This window comes from Pteropus medius, unplaced genomic scaffold, assembly GCF_902729225.1.
Source record: "Pteropus medius unplaced genomic scaffold, Ma_sr-lr_union100, whole genome shotgun sequence".
Classification (NCBI taxonomy): Eukaryota; Metazoa; Chordata; class Mammalia; order Chiroptera; family Pteropodidae; genus Pteropus; species Pteropus medius.
The window spans coordinates 20,885,313-20,912,780 of NW_024352787.1; the positions used below are offsets into that span (position 1 = coordinate 20,885,313).

Consider the following 27,468-nt stretch of genomic DNA (forward strand, 5'->3'; position numbering starts at 1 on the left):
AACCCTTCTGTCCTACATAGTTTCTTTGGAGAAATCAGGTGCCAGTCTTATGGGTGCTCCATTGTAGGTAACTAACTGCTTTTCTCTTGCTGCTTTTAAGAATCTTTTTGTATTTAACTCTTAAAATTTAGTTATAATGTGTCTTGGTGTGGGCCTCTTTGAGTTCCTATTTTTAGGGACTCTCTGAGCTTCCTGGGCTTGTATGTCTATTTCTTTTACCAGGTTAGGGAAGTTTTCCATCATTATTTTTTAAATAGCTCTTCAGCGTCTTGTTTTCCTTCAGGTACCTCTATGACACAGATATTTTTACATTTAACTATGTCCCATAGCCTCTTTAAATTATTATTATAGTCTTGGCTGCTTTTTTATTGCTGTACTGATTGAGTATCCTTGGCTTCCCCATTCCTTATATTGGTGTTTCGATACTCTTCTTCCTCCACCGTGTTGATTCCCTCTAATATACTCTTCATCTCAGAAAATATATTCTTCATTTCCGACGGTTTCCCTTTTATAATTTCCATTTCCATTTTTATGGTTTTTATCTCTTTGTTAACATTCTCACTGAATTCATCTACACTTCCCCGAAGTTCATTGAGCATCTTTATAACCAATGTTTTGAACTCTGCATCTGTGAGATTGCTTGACTCCATTTTCCTGGATCTCTGTTCTTTTCTTTCATATGGTTTCTGCTTCTTCGTCTTCCCAGTTTGGCTGCCTTACTGTGTGTTTCTATGTACTGATTAAAGCCCCTAGTCTCCCGATCTTATTAGCATAGCTTTGTGTAGTAGGTGTCCAGCAGTATAGTCCTCAGAGGGGTTCAGCTGCAGGCCAAGTTTAGCCCCAGCCTGTGCACCTTCGGGCTTACCTGTTAAGATTCCGCAATCAACCCACAGATGCTGTGCTTATTGTTTCCTCAAGAAGCCACACCAGAAACCGAGGCCACCTGCCAATTGTGTGAGCCTTGGCACTGCTCAGCAAATGGCAAAGGACTTGACATGGACACAACTGGATGTGGCTTAGATGGGGCCACAAGTGGGGGAGATAGAATTTCAGGGAATCCTCTGAGCAGAGTGACACTTGTTATCCAGTCTGATGACGGCTCAGGTATGGCAGTGCTGAGTTCTGCACACTGGGATGGGGCAGGACTCAACTGAGGAGCAAAAGATACCACAGTACTTCTGCCCAGTAGAAAGCTTCACCTTGGCCCTCACTCCAACAACTCAGTGTTCCCCTATAAGTCCTGGTGACCCCCGAGCTGCTGACCCAGTGCCGGTGCTCAGAACGAGCAGGTCTACCAACACCAAAGTCCAGTTATGGACATAGCCCCTTTAAGAGGCTTCTGCAGCTGCCGGCTGCTGCTGACGTAGCCTCTGTCCCACTCAACTGCTAGGGACCAGGCAGCCTTGCGTCTTTGCCCCTTCCTACCTCCAGTTGTTGCAGGGTAATATCTTATTTCTCTCCTGAGTTGTAGGGCTTCTGCTCATCTAGACCTCCAGGTGACTTTGTTTGCTATTGGCTCCGTGTTCCTTTCTCAACTTTGATGTGGTCTGCAAGATGGAATGAGCAAAGCTTCTATCATCTATTCCATTTTGCCCAATTATCTGGAAGTGTGTATTTTTATTTATTTTTTTCACAATCACCTTCTAAGGCTGATTATGCTATTCCCAGCTTTGTAGCAGACATTAGTACCAAGTCCCAGTCTCGTCTTCTAAAGAACTTGAACCTTAACAGGAATAAGACAAGAAACTCCAGGATTTCAAATTGAAAAACAACAAGAAGTGTTAACTCTTGATTTTACAGCCCTCCCCCCACCCCGTAGGCACTTTCATGATTTTTGTAGGTGCTCACTGCTGCAAATAACCTGGGATCTTTTCTTTGGTTCCTACCTTGGTGTGAGACTTCTAGATCAAAAAGCTGAGTCTCCACCCCATCCTCCTTTAGAAACCACAAATTGCCCTGGTCTTTTCACAAACACCAGAACTGGCTTGGTGAGATGCAACAGAAGAGGCAGTCAGAGAGAGTCAAAGCATGAAAGGGTCTCAACCCACCACTGCTTGGAAAGCAGGAGAAGGAATACAGGCAGCCTCTAGGGGCAAAGACTCACTCCTGATGACGGAGCAAGGAAATGGAGACCTCAGTCCTACAACCACAGGTAACTGAATTCAGTCAATAATCTGAATGAGACTGAAAGTATATTCAACCCCAGAGCTATCAGAATAAAACATAGCCCTGCTGGCATCATAACTTTGGCTTTGCAAGTCTCTAAACAGAGGACTCAGGTGAATGACACTGTAACTGAATTTTTGCCTTACAGAACTAACTAGCATGTTAATTGTAACCTACAAGAAATCTACCAAACCATCTGCTCACTTTGAATCCTATAGGCAAGCTCAATACAGGCCAGATATTGCCATGATAACTGTTAGAAAGCAATGGTCAGAAAAATTAGAAAATTCTAAACGAAATATATTATCACATCGGAATTTCTTCACAAAAATAAAAAATGGAAATCAGTCTGCAACTGAAGTAAGTTTGCTTGTCTCCTGATGACTCAACATGTTATGGATACTGATCAACTGTTTGTTTAGTCAGGAGTCAATGCAAATTTTGCAGTGAGTGAAGAATTCGTTTTTATAAATAGTCTGTGTACAATTTCAGGAGAATATATTTTCAAAGAAGTTGAGAAAACCAGAATTTATTACTACATGAAGTGGAATTTGCTAAGCAGGTACTTTGTGGAAAATATTTGAATCTACCATGGGTTATTGAACCAGTAATATCAACATGATATAAACTTAACCAGTAATATAAACTTAACCATTGTTAGTTTCAAAAAATCTTTGTCAAAAATAGACAAAGATTGATGGATTGACAGTGATGAAGTTTTAACATTTGACCTTAGGACTGAGATTTAAATTTTTCTAAATGAGAAGAACTGCCTTCAATCACTGAGTGGCATTGGAAATCAGCTTTTGCTGCAAACTTTATAATGTATCTTAATGAATTCAACCTCAAATTACAAGGTAAAAGAGAGCTTATAGTATATAACTTGTACTGCAGTAACGTCATTTTATGACAACATTGTTTGAATCACAAGTAATGTCAAGCTGCTATACACTTGCAGTGCTGTCAAAAGTTAAAACAAGAAGATCCCTATTCTCATGCAAAATCAGCAGAGAGTACATTTTCCAAGCGCTATTGTTCCAGTAGCATTTTCAGACCTTTGTGGAAGTGCAAACGACATTTCTGTGTTTCAAAATCCATGTAGTATGCAGTTGAGTTGTTACTTAACCTTCATTTAGAAGTGATTAATCTGCCATTTTTCACAAGCTAAAGGCAAATATCGAGAAACTATAAATGCCTTCCAAACAATAACTTTGTTCCATTTAAATCGTATGCCTATGGATATCAGTATTTAGCAGTATCTACAAAGTTTCAAAGATGGAAATATGTAAGATTTCATTACAGACTAGCATTAACAGATGAACTTTCCCAACCTGTTTTAGTGTTGAACTACCTTTGAATCCCGAATAAGCAAAATGGTATCCCCATTAAAAGAATTTCATTGTTCTCATCAGTAGACTTGTATTACAAAAAAAAAAAAATTGCATTCAACTATTATTATATTTTGAGTTTCGTCAATATAACAAGGGGTGGGGGCATTGGGGGCGGTATTCCAAGACTGAGGAGAACAACGGCTTGTGCTTGTCGCCTTGGAGACGAAGCAGCGACACTGTGGGAGAGCTGGGTAGTCCAAAGTTTCTGACTGGCAAGGACTATGGGCGAGTCCTCACCACCATCTTCTGGGTCCTCGCTGAACAAAATTCTGTGAGGGCCGGGGACGGAGACCCAGGTTTCGCCGGGTTAGCGAGTCCTGGTGAAAAGTAGTCAAGGAGCGAGCTGGGAGTTCCGGTGCAGGTGGGAAGCGGTCGGCCCAGGGCGCCACTGGCGCATGCGCATTGGCGAGCCAAAGCCAGCGCGGCGCAGTCGCCATTGCAGGGTTTTCTTTAAAACCCACTTGAGGCCGAGGCCTGGTACAGCCTCACGGGCACAGTCACTGGGCGTCATTGGCTCTGGCATTGGGGCACTCACCCTCGCCCGACTCAGTCTGGACTGGCGGCGGCGGCAGTGGTGGAGGCGGTGTCAGGGGGCGGATCTGTCCGGGGCGCCCTTTGTATGTGAAGGCTGGTGAGTGCGGCCCTCCAGGGACCAAGCTGTGGGCGAAGGGAAGGGTGGGCGGGGCCGAGCGTGCCGGGTCCGAAGCTGCCCCTGCTGGACGCGGAGCCCCCCAGCAGCGCCCTTAGACTTCTTGGAGACTGTGTCCCTTCTTTGATAGGCTGGCCTCCCCTGACCCAAGGATATAAACGTGTTTTTCTCTAATAGCTTCTGCAATTTATTTTTGTGCAGGCGTGGGTGGGTATCATTTTTTGAAACGTTTTTCCTCATCTCAAGATTATTAAAACATTCACCATTATTTTCTTTTAAAGGATTTAAAAAATATCTTTTTTACATTTTCACCTGTATTTTATTGGGTGTTAATTTTGTGATGTTAGTAATATGCCTTCTTCAGTTGTCTTGGCTATTGTCAAAGGAACTCAAAGAGTCTGGAAGTTTTGTTAGAAATAAATGATAGAGATTTAGTCAAGATCTTAGACTTTGTAAACTGGAAACACGGCTTGGCAAAAACCTATAAGTGTTCTAAAGAAGAAAGAAGAGTTAAAAGTTCTTAAAAAGTACATTCTTGAGAATTTTCAGCCTTACATTCTTAGCCCTAGGATTTGTCCAGGATAATTGTCAGTCAGCTGACAGGCAGGGAGGACGACGGATGCCAAGTGGTCCTGAAGATGAGCACCAGGAGGTCTGGTCACATCCATTGGTCCAGATAATGGATGTCAGGTAGATGTACTTGTCAGTCATTCAGTGGGTAATTGGAGGGTTTTCTGGAGGTCTAGATGTATATTGACACATTGACACAACACTGGAAAGTTCAAAAAAGTTAAGTTCCCAGGCTAGTTACAAGAATAGTCTTTCCTCATGCCTTAATCTTCAAAATGTTAATAATTTTAGCAGCTTAGTTAAAATGACTCCATTTTATATATTTCCTATCTTCACTCTTTCCTTATTTCCTCCTTTTAAAGTCCCTCATTGTCAGGGTGACAACAACGGTCAGTCATATTCCTCAAAGGGGGCATATCGATTAGAGACACACTTGCCATCTATGGGTCAGTCATATTCCTCAAAGGGAGCATATCAATTAGAGACACACTTGTCATCTATGGGTCTTATAACTAGCCAATATTTGTGCCAACTTTAGGGTAAAGCATTAGGAAAGGACCAATTATTTTTATATGTCATATTCAATTAAAGGATAATTGCACTCAGTATTACAGCACGAACTGACACAAGCCTTGGTTTTTAGTGTTAGTACAGCATACATAAATCTTATAAATGATAATAAATATTTCCAAGAAAATAATCATCTCAATTTGAAAAATATTTTTTAAAAGTTTATGTATAGTTAGTATACAATACTATATTGGTTATATTAGTTTCAGGTGTACAGTATAGTGAGTCGACATTTTTATATCTGACAATATGATTACCTCACTAATCCTAGCAATCATCTGTCACTGTACAGACTTATCTCAGTATTATCAACTATATTCCCTTTCGCTTTTTCCCCCTACTCCCGCCCCTCTTGTAACCATCCCATTGGTCTCTTTCTGAGTCTCTTTTTGTTTTGTTTGTTCATTTTATTTTTTTTAGATACCACATAATGAAATCATATGGTATTCTTTTTTGCCTGATTTATTTCACATAGAATAATACCCTGTAGATGCATCCATCTTGATGAAAATAGCAAGATTTCATTATTTTTTATTGCATCATATTCCTGTGTGTGTGTGTGTGTGTGTGTGTGTGTGTGTGTGTGTGTGTGATGTTAGCTATGGGCTTGTCATATATAGCCTTTGTCGAATTGAGGTAAGTTCCTTCTATGCCCACTTTTTTGAGAGTTTTTATCATTAAAAAGTGTTGAGTCTTGTCAAATACTACTTCTGCATCTATTGAGATAATCATATGATTCTTATCCTTGGTTTTGTTGATGTGATGAATCACATTGTTTTGCAGATGTTGAACCACCTTTGCACCGTTGGTGTAAATCCCACTTGATCATGGTATATAATCTTTTTAATGTACTGTTAAATTAGGTTTCCTAGTATTTTGTCAAGAATTTTTACATCTATGTTCATCAGGGATATTGGCCAGAAGTTCTCTTTTTTCGTAGTCTTTGTCTGGTTTGAGTATCAGTGTAATGTTGGCCTCATACAATAAGTTTGTAAGCATTCCTTCTTCAAATTTTTGGAAACCTTTCGGAAGGATAGGTAATAATTCTTTAAATATTTGATAGAATTTACCTATGGTGGTTACCAGAAGGGAGGGAGGAGGGAGAAAATAAAAAATAAAATGTTTTTAAAAATTATGTATATATAGTATGGAAAAAAATTAACTGGCATTAAAAAAAAAAATTCACCTGTGAAGCATCTGGTCCTGGACTTCTGTTTGTTGGGAGTTTTTTCTATTACTGCTTCAATTTCATTGCCAGTAATTAGTCTTTTCAGTTCTCTGTTTCTTCCTGCTTTAGTCCTGGAAGGTCGTATGTTTCTAAAAATTTATTCATTTATTCTAGATTGTCAAATTTGGTGGCATATACCTGTTCTAAGTATTCTTTAATGATCCTTTATATGTCTGTGGTGTTGGTTGTAATCTCTTCTCTTTCTTTTCTGTTTTTATTCACTTGTGTTCTCTCTTCTGCTTGATAGGTCTTGCTAGAGATGTGTCAATTTTATTTATCCTTTCGAAGAACCAGCTCTTTGTTTCATTAATCTTTTATGTTGCTTTTCTATTTTTTATGTTATTTATTTTTCTCTTTGATCTTTATTATTTCTTTCCTTCTACTTACTTTGGGTTTTGTTTGTTCCTCTTTTTCTAGTTTCCTTAGTTGTAAATTTAGATTGTTTATTTAAGATTTTTCCTGTTTCTTGACATAAGCCTGTATAGCTATAAACTTTCTTCTTGTAACTGCTTTTGCTGCATCTCATAAATTTCGTAAAGTGTTTTCATTTTTATTTGTCTCAAGGTAGTTTTTGATATCTTTGTGGATTTCCTCTTTGATCTATTGGTTGTTTAGAAGCATGTTGTTTGATCTGCACATATTTGTGTTTTTTCCAATTTTTTTCTTTGTATTTGATTTCTAATTTCTTGTTATTGTGATCAGAAAATACACTCAATATAATTTCAATCTTCTTGAATTTATTGAGGCTCATTTTGTGGCCTAACCTGGTGTGCGCATGTGTGCATGCTTCCTTTTCCTTCTAATCTGGGTGGAATTGCCTAGTGTAAACGGGCTGCTTCATGTACTCTTGGCATGCCCTGTTGTTTTAACTGTAATCAGAGCTGGGTCATGGCTTGGAAGAATTATCATTGCTCTTGGGGTTCCTGGGAAACTTAGATCAAAAATATCATATAGTCTCAAGGTCCAAGATGGCGAATATAGGTGGACACTGAGCTCACCTTCTCACAAGAATATACCAAATATACACCTATATTTAGAAGAAAATCTCCTGAGAGATAACTGTGAGCCAACTGAATAGCCTTTGCACAAGAAGCAAGAAAGGGACTGAGTAGAGAAGGCTGGGGAATCACAAGAGCTGGATCTGAGCAGGATTGCTTTGCATGCTTGCATCTCAACATTCCACCAACTCTGCCCTCTCTGCAGATGGGGCAAGCCCATGTACACACACCTCAGCACTTAGCTAGTTCGGCTTGCACATGCACATTCAGCAATGCCCCACTCTCTGCACTTTCTCCAGACCAGGCAGCCTTGCGTACAGGTACCACAGCATTTTATTAGCTCCACATTCTTTCTTGGAGGGAAGGCCCCCATGTGAACACCAGTAGTACACCACTGTCTCCACACTTTCTCTGGACAGGACAGACCTGCAGGTGGGAAACCTCAGCAATTTGTTGGCTCCACACTCTCTTCGGGTGGAGGAGCCCCTTGTGTGCACAGCCCAGTGGGAGGGCAAAGCAGCACCATATTGGGTCAGTCTCCTGGTGGAGGGGCCTTTTGTATGCATGCTGTGGGGATCTCCTGTTTCTGCTGGGTCTAGCTCCAGTAAGGGTGGCTGCTATAGCACCCTACAGGTTAGCCAGAGAACCTGGATCAAGCTCCTGCCCACTATCCAAGTTCAGAGGAAACGAAACAATGGCATTCACCAGTCCCTCTAGTCCTGGGTTGTTCCCTCGTCTCCTAGAGGGCTCTCGTGATTCCCCAGCCTTCTTTATTCACTCCCTTTCTTGCTTCTTGTGCAAAGGCTATTCAGTTGTCTAACAGTTGGCTCTCAGGAGGATATGCTCTAAATATAGGTGTATATTTGGTGTATTCTGGTGAGAAGGTGAGCTCAGTGTCCATTTACACTGCCATCCTGGACCTCGAGACTGAACAATATTTTTGATCTGTGTCCCAGGAACCCCAAGAGCTGGAGTGGGGTTACTCAGGGATTTTATTGGTTTCTGCACACGTCCCGGAAGAGAGGTCACATTTCTGGATTCATCAGGTATATAAACAAAACATCTTGAGATGCAGTGATAATATCTAATACTATCCAATTTTATAAGAAAGCTCTTCTCATTGAAGACATTTCAGTATTTATCAAAGTTAAACTCAGTTGACTGTCATTAAGGGCTGCTTGAGTGAACTTAAAGTTTCTTTATGACCCAATAATATCTTTAATTTCTAAGGAAAGTGTAAAAATATCTGCTAAGCGATCATACCAATGGAAAACAGACCTAGTCCACAGTACTTCCTAAAAAAGAGGTTAGTAATAGAGGACAAAAACATCCTTTAGCCCATGGATATGCAAGAGTATTTCTCCCTACTCAACCTCAGGGTAGCCAAAGAGATTCGTACCACACAGCCATTGTATTCCATGAAGAGCTACCCAATAAATTCCAGGTCTTCTATCCCAGTCTGTCCCAAACCAATCAGAACCTTTTAAGGTTATAACAGAATTACACTGATGGTAGGTATTTCCCCTAACATTCTAGTGCTATTAAGAAACTCTAGTTGAGAATGGTTTTATTGTTCTCAAGATAAAGGAGCTGAACAACTTAAATATCCATATCCAGGAGTTAACCATACAAACCCATCCTAAATTTGTACATATTGTCCATTGGCTATGATGGTTTTGTCAGGATTCTCACTATTTACAGTCCTTAAGTCTACATGGACATTAGCATTATAGGGAATGGAGAAATCATGACCAGTTGTTTCCATAGTGTTGTTAATAGACCATTTGTCAGGTGTTGGCAATGTAATACCAACTGAATTTAAAGTTGAACTTTGTTTATTCTTATATATGGTGTAAGAAAGGGGTCCAGTTTCATTTTTCTGCAAGTGTCTGTCCAGTTTCCCCAACACCATTTATTGAATAGACTGTCTTTACCCCATTGTATATTCTTACCTCTTTGTCATATATTAAATAACTAGATGCTTGTGGATTTCCTTCTGGGATTTCTCTTCTGCTACATTGATCTATGTGTCTGTTTTTATGCCAATACCATGCTATTTTGGTACTGTAGTCATGTAATATAGTTTGATATCAGGCAGTGTGATACCTCCAACTTTATTCTTAAGATTGAAAGAGCTATTCCAGGTCTCTTATGGTTCCATATAAATTTTTGGATTATTTGTCCTATTTCAGTGAAAAATACCATTGGTATTTTGATAGGGATTGCATTGAACCTATAGATTGCTTTGGGTCGTATGGACATTTTACCATGTTAATTGTTCCTATCCATGAGCATAGTATATGTTTCCATTTATTTGTATATTCTTCAGTTTCTTTCTTCAATAACTTGTAATTTTCTGAACATAGGTCTTTTACATCCTTGGTTAAATTTATTTCCAGGTATTTTATTTCTTTAAATGTAATTGTAAATGAGATTCTTTTTTTTTACTTTCTCTTTCTGATAATTCCTTATTGTGTAAAAATGCCACTGATTTCTGAATATTAATTTTGTATTCTGCTAATTTACTGAATTCATTTATCAGTTCTAATAGTTTTTTGGTGGAATCTTTAGGGTTCTCTCTATATAGTGTTATATCATCTGCAAATAATGACAGTTTCACTTCTTCCTTTCCAATTTGGATGCCTTTCATTTCTTTTTCTCGTCTGATTGCTATGGCTAGGACTTCCAATACTATGTTGAATAAAAAGTGGTAAGAGTGGACATCCATGTTTTATTCCTGATCTTAAGAAAAATACTTTTAGCTTTCCCCACTAAGCATGTTAATGTGTATTTGTCATATATCATATTTACTCCGTTGAGGTATATATACCTTCTATTCACACTTAGCTGAGATTTTTTTTATCATAAATGGATGCTGGATTTTGTCAAATGCTTTTGCCGCATCTATTGATATGATCATATAATTTTTATCTTTCAACTTGTGAGTGTGCTGTATCACATTAATTGATTTGTGAATATTGAACCAACCTTACATCCCAGGATAAGTTGATAAATCCAACTTGACCATGGTATATGATCTTTTTAATGTATTGTTGAATTTGATTTGCTAATATTTTGTTGAGGATTTTTGCATCTATGTTCATTAGGGATATTGGCCTATAATTTTCTTTCTTTCTTTTTTTTTTTTTTTAATGTCTTTGTCTGGTTTGGGAATCAAGGTAATGGTGACCTCATAAAATGAGCTTGGGAGTCTTCATTCCTCTTGAATTTTTTGGAATAATTTGTGAAGAGTAGGTGTTAATTTTTTTCTGAATATTTGGTAAAATTCACCTGTGAAGGCATCCAATTACTGATTCAATTTCATTAGTAGTAATTGTCTGTTCAGATGTTCTGTTTCTTCTTGACTCAGGCTTGGGAGATTGTATGTTTCTTGAAATTTGTCCATTTCTTCCAGTTTGTTCAATTTGTTGGCATATAATTGTTCACAGTAATTTCTAATAATCCTTGTATATCTGTGGTGTCATTTCTCACTTCTCTATCATCTGATTTTATTTATTTGGGCCTTCTCTCCTTGTAGAGTCTGGTTAAAGGTTTATTAATTTTGTTTATATTTTCAAAGAACTAGATCTTGGTTTCATTGATCTTTTGTATTTTTTAGACCCTATTTTGTTTATTTCTGCTCTGATTTTTATTATTTCCTTCCTTCTCACTTTGTGCTTTGTTTGCTGTTCTTTTTTTAGTTTCTTTAAGTATAAAGTTAGATTGTTTATTTGAGATATTTCTTATTTCTTGAGGTAGGCCTGTATTGCTATGAATTTTTCTCTTAGGACTGCTTTTTTTGTGTCCTATAGGTTTTTGGTTGTTGTGTTTTCATTTTCATTTGTATCAAGGTATATTTTGATTTCTTCCTTGAGCTCATTGTTAATGAATTTATTGTTTAGTAGCATGTTATTTAGCTACCATGTGTTTGTGTGTTTTTCAATTTTTTTCTTATAATTGGCTTCTAGTTTTATACCTTTTTGGTCAGAGAAGACGCTTGATATGATTTCAATCTTCTTAAATTTATTGAGGCTTTTTTTTGAGGACTAACTTGTAGTTTGTCTTGAAAATGTTCATGTGGACTTGAGAGTAATGTATACTCTGCTTCTTGGGGGTGAAACACTCTAAAAATAGCAATTAAATTAATCTAGTCTAGTGTGTCATTTAAGGCTGCTGTTACTTTGTTGATTTTTTCTCTGCAAGATCTGTCAATTGGTATAAAAGGGGTGTTAAAGTCCCCTACTATGACTGTATTACTTCTGATCTCTCCATTTATGTCAGTCGGTATTTGCTTTACATATTTAGGTGCTTATATATTGGGTACATAAATGTTTACTAAGGTTATATCCTCTTTTTGGATGGATCCCTTTATCATGATGTAATGTCCTTCTTGGGCTTTTATTATATCCTTTGTTTTAAAATCTATTTTGTCTGATACACATATTGCTATCCCAGCTTTCTTTTCATTTCCATGTGCATGAAATATTTTTTCCATCCCTTTCAGTCTGTGTGTGTCTTTTGATCTGAAGTGAGCCTCCTGTAGATGGAATATGTATGGGTCTTATTTTCTTATCTAATTGGCTACCCTTTGTCTTTTGATTGGAGCATTTAATTCATTTGCATTTAAAGTGATTATTGGTAAATACATAGTTACTGCCATTTTATTCATATTTATGGTGTTTGTTTGTTTGTTTGTTTGTTTGTTTGTTTTTCTTCTTAAAGATCTCCCTTCAACATTTCTTGTAATACTGGCTTAGTGATAATGTATCTCCTTCACCAGGGTAGGGAAGTGGTTTTGTCATTATTTCTTTAATTAGGTTCTCAATACCATGTTCTCTCTCTTTTCTTTCTGGTACTCCTGTGTTGCAAATGTTACTCTCGGTGTTGTCCCAGAGATCCCTTAATCTTTCCTCCCCTTTTTTGATTCATTATTTTCTGCTGTTCTAATTGGGTGTTTTCTGCTACCTTGTCTACAGAATAACTGATTCAGTCCTCTACGTCATCTAGTCTGTTGATTCCTTCTGATGTGCTCTTCATTTTAGTTATTGTGTTTTTCATTTCTGACTGGTTCTTTTTATGGTTTCTGTGTTCTTTTTAGTGCTTACTAATATATTAAAGTTTTCACTCAGATCATCTATTCTTCCCTCAATTCTTGGAACATCCTTATAACCAGTGTTTTGAATCTATGTCTGGTAGGTTGCTAGCCTTTATTACATTATATCCTTTTCTGGAGTTTTCTCCTGTTCTTTCATTTGGGACATGTTTGTTTTCTCATTTTGGCTGCCTCTCTGTATTTGTTTCTATGCATTGGGTAGATCTGCTACATCTCCCAGTCTTGGCCGGGTGGCCTTATGGCTCAGTGGCGCAGTCTCCTTTGTCACTTGTGCCAGGTGCTCCAGGAGTGTCCATTTTGTGGGTTGTCTATGTTCTCCTGTTGTAGTTAAGCTTTGATTGGTGTTGGCACATCATTGGATGGGATTGACTCTCAGGCTAACTGGCTGTGAGGACTGGCCATACCCACCGAGTATGAGCTGCTGTGTATGGTATGACCCCATGGAGTGGGATTCACCCCAGTGAACTCATGTGCCTCTTGAGACCACCTTTTGTGTGTACCGCTTGTGGGGCTAATTAGGTGGTGTGTTTTGTGGTCTGATGCCAGCATCTGCATTTATTGTTTTGGGGACCCCTTTTGAGGGGCTTCCATGCAGGCCAAGGTCAGTCGCTACCTGTGACTGCCCGAGGCTACCTAGTAGGAGCTACAAAGCTATCCAAGGTTGGTCACTGCCTGTGCTGGACATGGAGGTATGCAGGAGAGGCCACATGGCAAACTGAGGCCGGCTGTCACCAGCACTTGGGGCCTGGGACAGCTCAGCAAAGTGTCCAGGGCACTCCAAGGTCTGAGGATGCCTACCAGCTACCTACAAGGCTCGGTAGTTGAAGAAGTTCCAGGTAGTACATGAGTTGGGTGAGGCGAGTCCCAAGAAGTTACCAGGGTGGAGTACGTGCGGCTCTCCCCAGGTTAGCGCACACCCAGATTTCTCAGATCACACTGAGTCCAGCTGCTGCCCACCTGCCTCAGGCTTGCAGACTCCCAAAATTTGTTCAAGAAACACTGCAGCCTGGGCCAAGGCTTGTTTCCCACCACCTGAAGTACCTATAGAGGTACAAGAGCTGAGGCCTATGGATTGCTGCTAAAAGAGCCTCCTGCTGAGAGGGCAGGGTGGGACTGGTTGCCCAGCCAAGAATATGGCTCCAACAATTTGAGAGTTGGTTGGGGCAGGGTCCCAGAGAATTACTGTGGTAGAGTGAGCAGAATTCACCAGGCCAATGCAAATTCAGATCTGGCTATTTGTGGGGCAGGCTCAACACAGGCAAGATGGCTCACACCTGTAGGCCACACAGAAGGAGGGCTCAATACAGGGACAATGGTGGTTGTCCATCTAGTCCTCGTCCCGAAGCCACACAACTGAGTCCTTCTTTGTATGTTTCTGGTGCCTCCTGAGTTGCCGGCCCTTTGAGGGACCCCAGGATTAGTGCCTGCAAGTGAGTCTGTGTGTGAGTATTTTAAGGAGACATTTGGGTTTCCAGCAGCCTTCTGTCTCACCAGACAGTCAGAATCTCCACTGGATTTTACAGCCAGATTTTGTGGGGACTCCTCTTCCCGGCGCTGGAACCCTGGTCTAGGGAGCCTTAGTGTGAGGCTGGGCCCCTTGCTCTTCCAGGACCTCCATGGCTGAGATATCCTCCCACCACACCTGGGTGCAGGGCCAACTTTTTGCACTTCCACTCTTCCTACCAGTCTCATTGTGACCTTTTTATGTTCTTAGTTATAAGAGTGATGTTCAGCTAGTCTTCAGATGGCTCTCTAGGTTGATTTTTCTACAATTCAGTTGTAATTTTAATGCGGTCAGGGGAAGAGGCAACCACAGCATTTACCTACCCCACCATCTTGACCAGAACTCTCCAAAACTGTTTCTTGAATGGCATCTGGTAAAATTAGTTTCCGCTGAGATACAATTCTTTATGGTATTTACAGCTACCTTCCAGCCAATATTTCTTTTCCATTGAAGCTCGTTGCTGCTTTACTTATAATGATTAGTCGAAGTTCTGTTTTCAAGAAGCCAAGATGTTAATTTTGGCTTTAACATTTGCATGCTTGATCTGCCATTGCATTTCCTTTGCTAATTTTCACTCATTTTTCATGTGTCCAGACACTTTTTAAAAATTTGTTGGGTGACAGGTTAATAAGATTATATTAGTTTTACCTGTACAATCCTATATAATACATCGTCTAAATGTTGCATAATGTGATTACCAACCAAAGTCTAGTGTTCTTCTGTCATCATATATTTGATGCCCTTTACTCTCTTCAGACTCCCCCAACTACCCTTCCCCTCTGATAATGATCATATTGTTGTCTGTGTCTGTGAGTTTTTTTGTTTTGGTTGTTCATTTGTTACTTTCTGATTTGTATCCCACATATGGGTAAAATCATATGGTTGCCTTTTTCTGTCTGAATTATTTCACTTATCATAATACTCTCAAGATCCATTCATGTTGTCACAAATGGCAGTATTTCATCTAGTTTCTCATGGCTGAGTAGTATTCCATTGCATGTATGTACCACATCTTTATTCAATTATTCATTGAAGGACAAGTGTTTCCATGAGTAATGCTGCAGTGAACATAGGAGTACATATATCTTTACAAATAAATGTTTCTAATTTGGGGGGTAGATATCTAGAAGAAGGATTGCTAGATCATGTGTTTGCTCTATTTTTAATGTTCTAGGGAACCTCCATACAGTTTTCTATAGTGACTATACCAATTTACATTTCACCAGCAGTATATGAAGGTTCCATTTTCAACACAACCTCTTCAGTGTTTGTTATTTCCTGTTTTGTTGATGATAGCCATTCTGACAGGTGTGAGGTGGTATCTTATAGTGGTTTTGATTTGGCATTTCCCTAATAGCTAGTGAAGTTCAGCTTCTTTTCCTATGTCTGTTGGCCATTTGTATGTCTCCTTGGGAAAAAGTTTTCAGTTCTTCTGCCTATTTTTTAATTGGCTTGTTTGTTTTCTTGTTGAGAAGTCAGTATATTTTGGATATTAGCCCCTTATCAGAGGTAGTGTTTGCAAATATTTTCTCTCATTTGGATGGTCGTCTCTTTACCTGGTTGACAGTTTCTTTTGCTGTGCAGAAGCTTTTTAGTTTGATATATTCCAATTCATTTATTTTTGTTTTTACTTCCCTTGCCTTTGGGGTCAAGTTCACAAAAAAACCTCTGAGACCAAGGTCCATAAGTTTACTACCTATGTTTTCTTCCATGTATTTTATTTTTTTAGGTCTTACGTTCAAGTCTTCAATCCATTTTGAGTTAATTTTTTGTGTATGGTGTCATATAGCAGTCTAGTTTCATTCTTTTATGTGTGGCTTTCCATTTTTACCAGTAGTATTTATTGAAGAGGCTTTCCTTTCTCCATTATATGTTTTTAGCTCTTTTGTTGAAAGGTAGTTTCCTTTATACATGTGGGTTAATTTCTGGGCTCTCAATTCTGTGCCATTGGTCTGTGTGTCTGTTTTTCTGCCAATATCATACTGTTTTGATTAGTGTCTCTTTCTAGCATTATTTGAAGTTAGGAAGTGTGAGGCCTAGGGCTTTGTTCTTTTTTTTTCTTGAGATTGCTTTGGCTATTTGGGTCTTTTGTAGTTTTATACAAATTTGAGAATTGTTTGTTTTATTTCTCTGAAAATACCATTGGGATTTTTATGGGGATTACATTAAATCTGTATATCGCTTCAGGTAATATGGCCATTTACCAAGGTTAATTCTTTCAATCCAGGAACTCAGAATATCTTTCTATTGGGGTGTGGTTTTTCTTCAGTTTCTTTCAATAATGTCTTGATGTTTTCAGTGTGCAAGTCCTTCACTTCCTGTGTTTAGTTTATTCCTAGATATTTTATCCTTTTTGTTGCAATTGTAAATGGGATTATTTTCTCCATTTTTTCCCTGATATATTGTTAGCGTGTAGGAACATAACAGATTTTTGTACATTGATTTTATATCTTGCAACTTTATTAAGTTTGCTTATCGTTTCTAATACTCTTGTCGAAGTCTTTAGAGTTTTATATATGGAGAATCATGTCATCTAGAAATAGTGACAGCTTTCCTTCATTCCCAATATCGATATTTTTTTTCTTTCTTTCTCTTGCCTGATTGCTCTGTCTTGGTCTTCCAGTGCTAAGTTGAACAGCCATGGTAAGAGTGGCATCTTTGTTTTGTTCCTGATATCATAAGAAAAGCTTTCGGTTTTTCACCACTGAGTATGATATTAGCTGAGGGTTTTTGATATATGGCCTTTATTATGTTGAAGTACTTACCTTCTATACCCATTTTAATGAGTGCTTTAACTATAAATAAGTGTTGAACTTGTCAAATGCTTTTTCTGCATCTATTGATATAATCATATGATTTTTCTTTTATTGTTAATGTGACGTACCACTTTGATTAGTTTGCATCCCTGGATGAACCCAACTTGATTGTGATGTATTATCCTTTTAATGTATTGTTGTATTTGATGTGCTAGTATTTTGTTTAGGATTTTTGCATCTGTGTTCATCAGAGATAATGGGCTCTAATAGTCCTTTTTGTGTGTGTTGTCCTTCTCTGGCTTTGGTGTCAGGTTAATGTTGGCCTCATAAGAAGAAGAAGTATTGCTTCTTCTTCAATTTTATTGCAAGAGTTCGAGAAGGATTGTTAAAACTTCTTTCAAGGTTTGGTAGAATTTACCAGTGAGAGTTTTGTTTTGAGAAGGTTTTTGATTACTGCTTCAATTTCCTTACTACTTACCAATCTATTTAGGCTTTTCTTATCTTCATGGTTCAGTACAGGAAGGGTAAATATTCCTAAGAATTTGTCCATTTCTTCCAAGTTATCAAATTTGGTGGCTATAGCCTTTCATTGTATTCTTATATAATCCTTTGTATCTATGGTGTCTTTTGTAACCTCTCTTTCATTTCTGATTTTATTTGAGTCTTTTTTTTTCCTTTGTGAATCTAGCCAGAGGTTTGTCAGTTTTGTTTATCTTTTCAAAAATTGGCTCTCTGTCATTAATTTTTCTATTATCTTTTTGTTCAGTTTCATTTATTTCCTCTCTGATTTTTTTTTTGGCTTTATTGAAACATAATAGACAAATAGTTGCTTGTATTTACATTGTACAATTCAATGAGGGTTTTTTTTTTCGATTACGGTTGGCATACAATAATATACCAGTTTCAGTTGTATAGCATAGTGATCAGAGAGCCACATAACTCACAAAGTGATCACTCCACTAAATCTAGTACCCCTTTCTCCTCTTACATATTATTACTACATTATCAACCATCTTCCCCAAGCTACACTCTACATCTCCATGTCTATTCTGCGAACCATTTGTACCTCTAAATCCCTTTGACTTTTTTTGCCATCTACCCTAACCCCCTCCCATCTAGTAGCCTCAAAATAGTCTCTGTATCTGAGTTTCTTTCCGCTTTTGTTGTTGTTATTTTGTTCTTCAGTGTTCTTCAGATTCCACATGTACGTGAAATCATGCAATATTTGTCTTTCTCTATCCGACCCATTTCATTCAGCGCACTACCTTCTAGGTCCATCAAGGCAATATCTTTTTCCATCCCCTTCCTTTTAGTCTTTTAATCTGAAGTGAGTCTCTTGTAGGCAGCACATGTAGGGATCTTGTTTACTTATTCATTCAGCCATTCTATCTTTTGGTTGGAACACTTAATTCTTTTCCATTTGAGGTACTTGTTGATAGGAATATAGTTGTTATCATTCTTTATTCCTGTTTTTCATATATGTTTTTTCTTCTTAAAGAAGTCCCTCCAACACGTCCTGTAATACTGGTTTGGTGGTGATGAATTCCTTTAGCTTATTTTTGTCTGGAAAGCTCTTTATCTGTCCTTCGACCCTAAATGATAGCTTTGCTGGATAAAGTATTCTTTGTTGTAGATCATGGGTTTTCATCACGTTGAATATTCTATGCCAAGCCCTTCTGTCCTGCATAGTTTCTTTTGAGAAATTAGGTGCCAGTCTTATGGGTTCTGCTCTTGCTGCTTTTAAGATTCTTTTTGTATTTTAGTTATAATGTGTCTTGGTGTAGGCCTCTTTGGGTTCCTGTTTTTTGGGACTCTCTAAGCTTGTATGTCTATTTCCTTTACCAGGTTAAGGAAGTTTTCCATTGTTATTTCTTCAAAAAAGCTCTTCAACTTCTTGTTTTCCCTCAAGTACCCCTATGACATGGATATTTTTACATTTAATTGTGTCCCATAGGCTCCTTAAATTGTTATTGCAGCCTTGGCTTCTTTTTTCTTGCCATTCTGATTGAGTGTCCTTGGCTTCTCCATCCTCTATATAGGTCGTTTGATCCTCTTTTTTAATCGCTCTGTTTATTCCATTTAATATACTTTTCATCTCAGATAATGTATTCTTCATTTCTGACTGGTTCCCTTTTATAATTTCCATTTCCATTTTTATGGTTTTTGTCTCTTTGTTAAAGTCCTCACTGAATTCATCTACACTTCCCCTAAGTTCATTGAGCATCTTTGTAACCAGTGTTTTGAACTCTGCATCTGTGAGATTGCTTGACTCCATTTTTCCTAGATCTCTGTTCTGTTCTTTCATATGGTTTCTGCTTCTTTCTCTTCCCATTTTGGCTGCCTTTCCGTGTCTGTTTTTATCTACTAAGCAAAACTCTTAAATCTCTTGGTCTTTTTAGTGCAGCTTTGTGTAGTAGGTATGCAGTGGCACAGTCCTTAGAGGAGTTCAGCTGTCGGCCACATTTAGCCTGAGCCTGTACCCCTCTAGGGCCACCTGTTAAGATTCAGCATGCAATCCACAGATGCTGTGCTTATAGTTGCTTCAAGAGGCCACGCCAAAAACTGTAGTCATCTGCCACCAGTGTGAGTCTAGGCTCCGCTCATCAAGGGGCACCAGACTCGCCAAATATACAGTTGGATGTGGCTTGGGTGGAGCCACGAGTTGGGGGAGGTGGAGTTTCAGGAAGTCCTCTGGGCTAAGTGACCTCTGTTGTCCAATTTGATGATGTCTCAGCCATGGCGGCATGGAGTCCACACACTGGAAGAGGGAAGGGCTCAACAGAGGAACTATGGATACCGCCAGCACTTCTGTACAGAGCAAGCCTCGCCTCCGGCCCCTACTCCAACAACTCAGTGCCCCAGAGCAGCTGACCCAGTGCTGGTGCTCAGAGCGAGTAGATTCGTCACCACAAAAGTCCACTTACAGACAGGGTCCCTTTCAGAGGTGTCTGCAGCTGCCAGCTGCTGCTGCCTCTGTCCCACTCAGCCCCTTGGGACTGGGCAGCCTCACATCCTTGCCCCATCCTATCTTCTGTTGCAGGATGATTTCTTATTTCTCTCCCTAGTCGTAGAGTTTGTTCATCTAGACCCCAGGCGACTTTCCTTGCTGTTTGCTCCTTGTTTCTGTCACAACTTTGATTTTGTCGCAGGAGGATGAACAGAGCCTCTATCATCTATGCCATTTTTTTTTTTACATTCCTCATGGATTTTTATTTTTTCCTCTCTTCTACTTACTTTGGTCTTCACATGTTGTTCTTCTAGTTCTTTAAGGTGTAATGTTAGATTATTTATTCATGATTTTTCTTGTTTCATGAAGTAGGCCTGTAATTTTATAAAATTCCCTCATATTACCAATCTAGCTGCATCCCAACTATTTGGTATATTGTATGGTCATTTTCATTTGTCTCCTGTGTTTTTTGAGTTCTTTTATTTCTTTTACCCAATAGTTTGTTCGGTAGCATGGTGTTTAATTCTCACATATTTGTGGTTTTTCCAGCTTTCTTCCTTTAGTTGATTTACAGTTTCTTATTGTTGTGGTTAGAAAATATGCTTGGTATAAATTCATTGTTCTTAAATTTATTGAGACAAGTTTTGTGCCCCAATTTATGGTCCGTCCTTGAGAGTGTTCTTTGTACACATGGGAAAGAAATATATGTTCTGTCATTTGAGCATGGAAAGCTCTATAAATACTGATCATACCCATTTGGTCTAATGTGTCATTTATCACATATGACAGAACATATATTCCTTTTTATGCTGTGCATTCAGTTCCAAATTGCAGAAATTATATTTTATGTTGATAAATGACACATTATTGACTTTCTGGATGCTCTGTCTTTTAGTGTCAGTTAGATATTTGGGTTCCTTACTATAATTATATTTTTGCCAGTTTATCCCTTTTGTTCTGTTAGTAGTTGCTTTACATATTTTGGTGTTCCCAGATTGGATGCTTATATATTAATAAATGTTATATCTTTTTGATGAGTTGTTCCCTTTATCATTATAAAATGTCCATCTTTCACTCTTATTACCTTTTTTACCTTGAAATCTTTTTATCTGCTAAAATTTGGCTACATCTGCCTTAATTTGGATGCCATTTGCTTGAAGTATCATCTTCCACCCCTTTACTTTGAGCCCGTGATTGTCTTTATAGCAGGATGAGTCTCCTGAAGGCAACATGTAGTTGGGTCTCTCGCTTTTTTTCCTTATCCGTACTGCTACATTGTGCCTTTTGATTGATGAAGTCTGTCCATTTACATTTAGGGTAATTATTGATGTACAGCCATTTTTTTGTGCTCTGTACCTTCATTGTTTCTTTTCCCTTGTGTTTCTGACTGCTATTTTAGTTTCCTAGTTTTCTATGATTTTTTTACCTCTGTTACCTCTTTTTTTATGTTACATGTCTCAACTCTAGATTTTTCTTTTGTGGTTACCATCAGATTTATGTAAAAAAGTATTCCACACATACAGTACTCCTTTTTTCTGTTGATTGCATCTTATCTTCATCCACCTATGCAAGTTCAGGCCTTTCCCTCTCCCTTATTATATTTTTTATTGTAATAAATTATTCCTTTTTATGCTGTGCATTCAGTTCCAAATTGCAGAAATTATACTCTTATTAAATGCTTTTCCATCATTTACATTTATGTTGTAATTAAGTGTTTAATATAATATTCCGAAATAGAGGTAAAATTTCCTGCCGTTGTCTGTTTGTAATCATACTCAAATTCTTTAAACTTTTTTTTATTCCTTTCAACATTTCTAATAATGCAGGTTGTGCAGTGGTAAATTCCCTCAGCATCTATTTGTCCGGAAAAGTATCTCTCCTTTATATATAATAACTTTGCCGGATTTTTATTCATGGCTGGTGGTTTCACACTTTTACTATTTTGAATGTTTCAATATTTCATTTCTCTCTCTCCTGGTAGGTTACAGTATTCTCCACCCTGCCTGACTTGCAAATTCTTTCTTTTTTCAATGTTTTTTAATTTTCTTATAAAGTTTATTGGAGTAACATTAATTAATACAATTATATAATATTCAGGTGTATATTATAATTTGACATCTGTATATTCTATTGTGTGATTACCACCCAAAGTCCAGTTTCCTTCAGCTACCATATATTTGATCCTCTTTACCCACTTCACCTTCCCCCATCCCCTATATTTGACTCCCTTTACCCTATCTACTTCTCCCTTCCACTCCCACCCCCTACTCTCTAGTAATCACTAGTCCATTGTCCATGTCCCTGAGTCTCTGTTTGTTTGTCCTGTTCATTTGTTGCTTTTAGGTTTATATCCCACATATAAGTGATGTCATGTGATTTTCAACTTTTTCTGTCTGGCTTATTTCACTTAGCATGATTATCTCGAGGTCCATCCATGTTGTTGCAAATGGCAATCTTTCGTCTCTTATGGTTGAGTAATATTCCATTGCATATATGTACCACAGTTTCTTTAGCCAGTCATCTATCGCAGGGCACTTTGGTTGCTTCCATGTCCTGGCCACTGTGAATAATGCTGCTATGAACATCAATGTGCTAATATCTTTTTGGATATGAGTTTTCAAGTCTTTGGGGTAAATACCCAGTAGAGGGATCACTGGATCATATGGTAGATCAATTCTTAGTTTTCTGAGGAACCTCCATACCACTTTCCATAATGGCCGTACCAACGTGCAGTCCGACAAGAGGAATCCTATTTCTCCACATCTTCTCCAACAATTGTTATTAGTTATACTGTTGATTATAGCCATTTTAATAGGTGTGAGATGGTATCTTATTATGGTTTTGATTTTCATTTTCCTGATAGCTAGCAATGTTGAGCATCTTTTCATATTTGTTGGCCATTTGTATGTCCTGTAGGGAGAAGTGTCTGTTCAGGTCCTCAGCCCATTTTTTGATTGGATCATTTGGTTTTTTTGTTGTTATTGAATCGTATGAGTTCTTTGTATATTTTGGATATTAGGCCCTATTCGAGACATTGCTTGCAAATATATTTTCCCATTTGGATGGTTGTCTCCTTACCTTGTTGACGGATTCTTTCGCTGAGCAGAAGCTTTTAAGTTTGATGTAATCCTATTCATTTATTTTTTATTTTACATCCCTTGCCTTTGAGGTCAAATTCTTAAAATTCTCTTTAACTCCAGTGTCCTTGAGTTTAGTTCCTATGTTTTCTTCTATGCATTTTATTGTTTCAGGTCTTATATTCAGGTCCTTAATCCATTTTGAGTTAATTTTGGTGTGTGGCGATAGCCAACAGTCTAGTTTCATTCATTTGCTGGTGGCTTTCCATTTTTCCAGCACAAGTTATTGAAAGGCTTTCCTTTCTCCACTGTATATTTTTGGCTTTTTAGTCAAAAATTATTTTCCCATATAAATATGGGTTTACTTCTGGACTCTCGATTCTGTTCCACTGGTCCATATGTCTGTTTTGCATGCGAATTTGATTACTGTCGCTTTGTAGTATAATTTTAAGTTGGGCAGAGTGATGCCTCCAGCCTCGTTCTTTTTTCTCAGGATGGCTTTGGCAATTCAGGGTCTTTTGTGCTCCCATGCAAATCTGATGATTTTTTGTTCTATTTCTTTAAAAAAAAAAATGCTGATGGGATTTCGATGAGGATTGCATTAAATCAGTATAATGCTTTAGATAATATGGTCATTTTAACTATGTTGATTGTTCCAGTCCAAGAACATGGAATATCTTTCCATTTCTTCGTATCTTCTTTGATTTCTTTTAATAGGGTCTCGTAGTTTTCATTATATAGGTCCTTCACATATTTCGTTAGATTTTTTCTTAGGTCTTTTACTTTTTTGTTGCAATTGCAAAAGGAATTATTTTTCCACTTTTTTTTTTTTTGACGCTTTACTCTTAGAGTATAGGAACACTATGGATTTTTCGATGTTGATTTTGTATCCAGACACTTTACTGTATTTGCTTATTGTTTCCAGTATTGTTCTTGTGGAGTCTTTAGGGTTTTCTGTATAGAGAATCATGTCATCCACAAATAGTGACAGTTTGACTTCTTCTTTTTCTATTCGGATGCCTTTTATATCTTTCTCTTGCCTGACTGCACTTGCTAGGACCTCCACTGTTACATTGAATAACAGTGCTGATAGTGGACACCCTTGCCTGTTTCTGGTCTTAGAGGGAAAGTTTTTAGTTTTTCAGTGTTAAGTATAAGGTTGGCTGAGGGCTTGTCTGTATGGCCTTTATTATATTAAGGTACTTTCCTTCTATACCAATTTTGATAAGTGTTTTGATCATAAATGGGTGCCGTATCTTGTTGAAGGCTTTTTCTACATCTATTGATATTATCATATGATTCTTATTTTTTAATTGTTCTTATGTCCTGTATCACATTAATTGATTCGAGTATGTTGAAACATGCTTGTGCCCCTGGGATGAAGCCCACTTGATCGTGGTGTATAATCTTTTTAATATGATGCTGTATTCATTTTGCTAGTATCTTATTTAGGATTTTTGCATCCGTATTCATGAGAGATATTGGTCTGTAGTTTTCTTTTTTTGTATTATCTTTACCAGATTTTGGTATCAGAGTAATATTGGCCTCATAAAATGAGTTGGGAAGTATTGCCTCCTCTTCGATTTTTTGGAAGAGTTTGAGGAGAATAGGTAGTAAATCTTCTTTGAGTATTTCGTAGAATTGACTGGTGAAGCCATCTGGTCCTGGACTTTTACATTTTGGTATATTTTTGATGATTGTTTCAATTTCCATACTGCTAATCCATCTATTTAGATTTTCCAGATCGTCTTGATTCAGTCTAGGAAGGTTGTATTTTTCTAAGTACTGATCCATATCTTCTAGGTTATTAAATTTGGTGTTACATACTTTTTACAGTATTCTTGCATGAACCTTTCTACTTCTGCAATGTCAGTCGTAATTTCCCCTCCTTCATCCCTGATTTTGTTTATTTGTGTCTTTTCTCTTTTTTCTTTAGTGAGTCTAGCCCGGGGGTTGTCAATTTTATTAACCTTCTCAAAGAACCAGCTCTTTGTCGAATTTCTTTTTCTATTGTTTTTTTGTTTTAAGTTTCATTTATATCTGCTTTAATTTTGATTATTTCTTTCCTTCTGCTGACTTTAGGCCTCATTTTTTCTTTCTTTTCTAGTTTTTTAAGATGAAGCATTATGTTGTTTATTTGGGCTTGTTCTTGTTTTTGGAGATAGGCCTGTAATGATATGAACTCTACTCTTATGACTGCTTTTGCTATGTCCCAAAATTTTGATATGTTGTACTATCATTATCATTCATTTCTATATATCTCTTGATCTCTCTTTTCATTTCTTCCGTGACCCAGTTATTCTTAGTAGCATGTTGTTTAATGTCCAGGTATTTGTGGTTCTTCCTGTTTCTCTTTGCAGTTGACCTCTAGTTTCAAAGCATTATTATTAGAGAACATGGTTAGTATGGTTTCAACTCTCTTATATTTGTTGAGGCTTTTTCTCTGTCCCTGTATATGGTCGGTTCTTGAGAATGTTCTGTGTGCACTAGAGAAGAATGTATAAGCAGCTGTTTTGATATGGAAGGCTCTGTATATGTCAATTATGTCCAGTTGGTCTAATGTGTCATTTAAGGATGTTATTTCCTTATTGATTTTCTGTTTGGATGATCTGTCCATATCCAACAGTGGGCTCTTTAGGTCCCCTACTACGATGGTGTTTTGGTCTGTTTCTCCCTTTAGTTCTGTTAGTAATTGCTTTACATACTTCAGGGCTTCCTGATTGGGTGCATAGATATTAATAAGTATTATTTCTTTGAGTGCTTGGTTCCCTTTATTATTATGAAGTGTCCCTCCATATGTTTCTTTACCTTTTTTATTTTGAAGTCTATTTCATCTGATATTAGTGCCGGATACCCCCGCTTTTCTCTGAATGCCATTTGCTTGAAATATCATTTTCCACCCTTTCAGTTTGAGTCTGTATTTGTCTTTGGAGCTGAGATATGTGTCCTGGAAGCAGCATATGGTTGGGTTTTGTTTTTTGATCCAGTCTGCAATTCTGCGCCTTTTTGTTGATGATTTCAGTCCATTTATATTTAGGGTGATTATTGAAACATGTGGTCTTCTTATAGCCATTTTATCTTTTGCTTTCTGTTAGCTCGGTGTTTTCATCGCTTCTATGTCCTTGTGTTTCTGCTTTTTTTAATTTTGTTTCACGTTTGTGGGTTCTGACTCTAGTTCTTCTTGTTTTATGTTATATACTTCAGTTCTGAATCTTTGATGTGTCATTAGCATTACAAATAAGAAATGGATAGTGTACACACACACACACACACACACACACACACACAGTTGTCCATTTTCTTCTGTGTGTTCCTTAATCTCCTCTTTGCAAATTTGGATCTTCGAATCCTCCCCTTTTCAGTCATTGTTATCTCAGTTTGTCCCTATATGCAGAACATTCATTACTATCTTGCTATAGCAATTCTATTATTATTATTTAAGCTTATAATGTCCTATACTTAGTAAGGATTGCACTCCTCTACTTCTATTTGCCTGATAGTCACTTTACTCGTAATTATGTATTTTGTTGTATCATTTTGTTTTAGGTGAACTGACCCCTTCCAGTATTTTCTGTAGTGCAGCCCTCATAGTGGAGAATTTCCTCAATTTTTGTATGTCTAGAAAGCTCTTAATTTCTCCTTCATATCTAAAGGAGAGCTTAGCTGGATGCATTATTCTAGGCTGGTAGTTCCTTTCACTTAATAGCTTAAATGTTTGATTCCATTCCTTTCTGGCTTGTAAGGTCTGTGCTGAGAAGTCCAATGATAATTTAATGGGTTTTCCTTTATATGTTACCGTTTTCTTCTTGCTGCCTAAGAATTCTATCTTTGTCATTGAGTTTGATAACTTTATACAATGTGTCTTGGTGAAGGGCTTTTTGGTTGAGGTAATTGGGTGTTCTCTTGTCTTCTTGAATTCCAAGCTCCAGCTTATTCCTTAGATTTGGGAAATTCTCACCCACTATTTGTCTTGAAATACTTTCTAGTCCCTGCTCTTTTTCCTTGCTTCGATAATGCCCATTATTCTTGTTTCCTCTCCTGATGGTGTCAGCTAGTTCTTGTATTTCTCTTTCATTATTTTCCATTCTTCAGTTTCTCTCTTCTTTCTTCTGATTTATTTCTAGATTTCTGTCTTCAATATCACTGATCCTTTCCTCTATTTGGTCAACTCTATTTCCCAAGCTTGCTGCAGTGTGTTTTTTATCTCCAAAAGATCTATTCTGTTCTTCTTGAAGGTTTCAATCTTTTTGCTCTGTTCATCTAGGTGTTTTTTCAATTCCTGAAATTGTTGATATGACTCATTTTGGATCTCACTGAGTTTTTTCAGAAATACCATCCTGAATTCTCTGTCATTTAAATCACATATTTCTATGTGTGTAAGCTTATTTTCTGGAGATTTGTCTCTTTCTTTCTGAGATGCCTTGTCACCTTGGTTGTTCATGGTGTTTAATGGACTATTTCTCTGCCTGGGCATTAATGGAAGTATATTCTGTTGTTTT

General features: G+C 37.7%; 1 protein-coding gene across 7 annotated transcripts in view; it reads left to right on the plus strand.

The window, feature by feature from the left end:
* The first annotated feature begins 3,692 nt into the window (after positions 1–3,692).
* Positions 3,693–27,468, plus strand: part of ZNF713 (zinc finger protein 713) — a 62,266-nt gene continuing 38,490 nt past the window's right edge. For 2 of the 7 annotated variants that reach the window (XM_039849056.1, XM_039849059.1), the window contains exon 1: positions 3,693–4,188. The gene's annotated coding sequence lies outside the window, so the exon portion shown is untranslated. Of the gene's footprint in view, positions 4,189–4,875; positions 4,897–27,468 lie in introns of those variants that run through there. The other 5 variants (XM_039849061.1, XM_039849062.1, XM_039849058.1 and 2 more) reach the window with 4 other exon arrangements.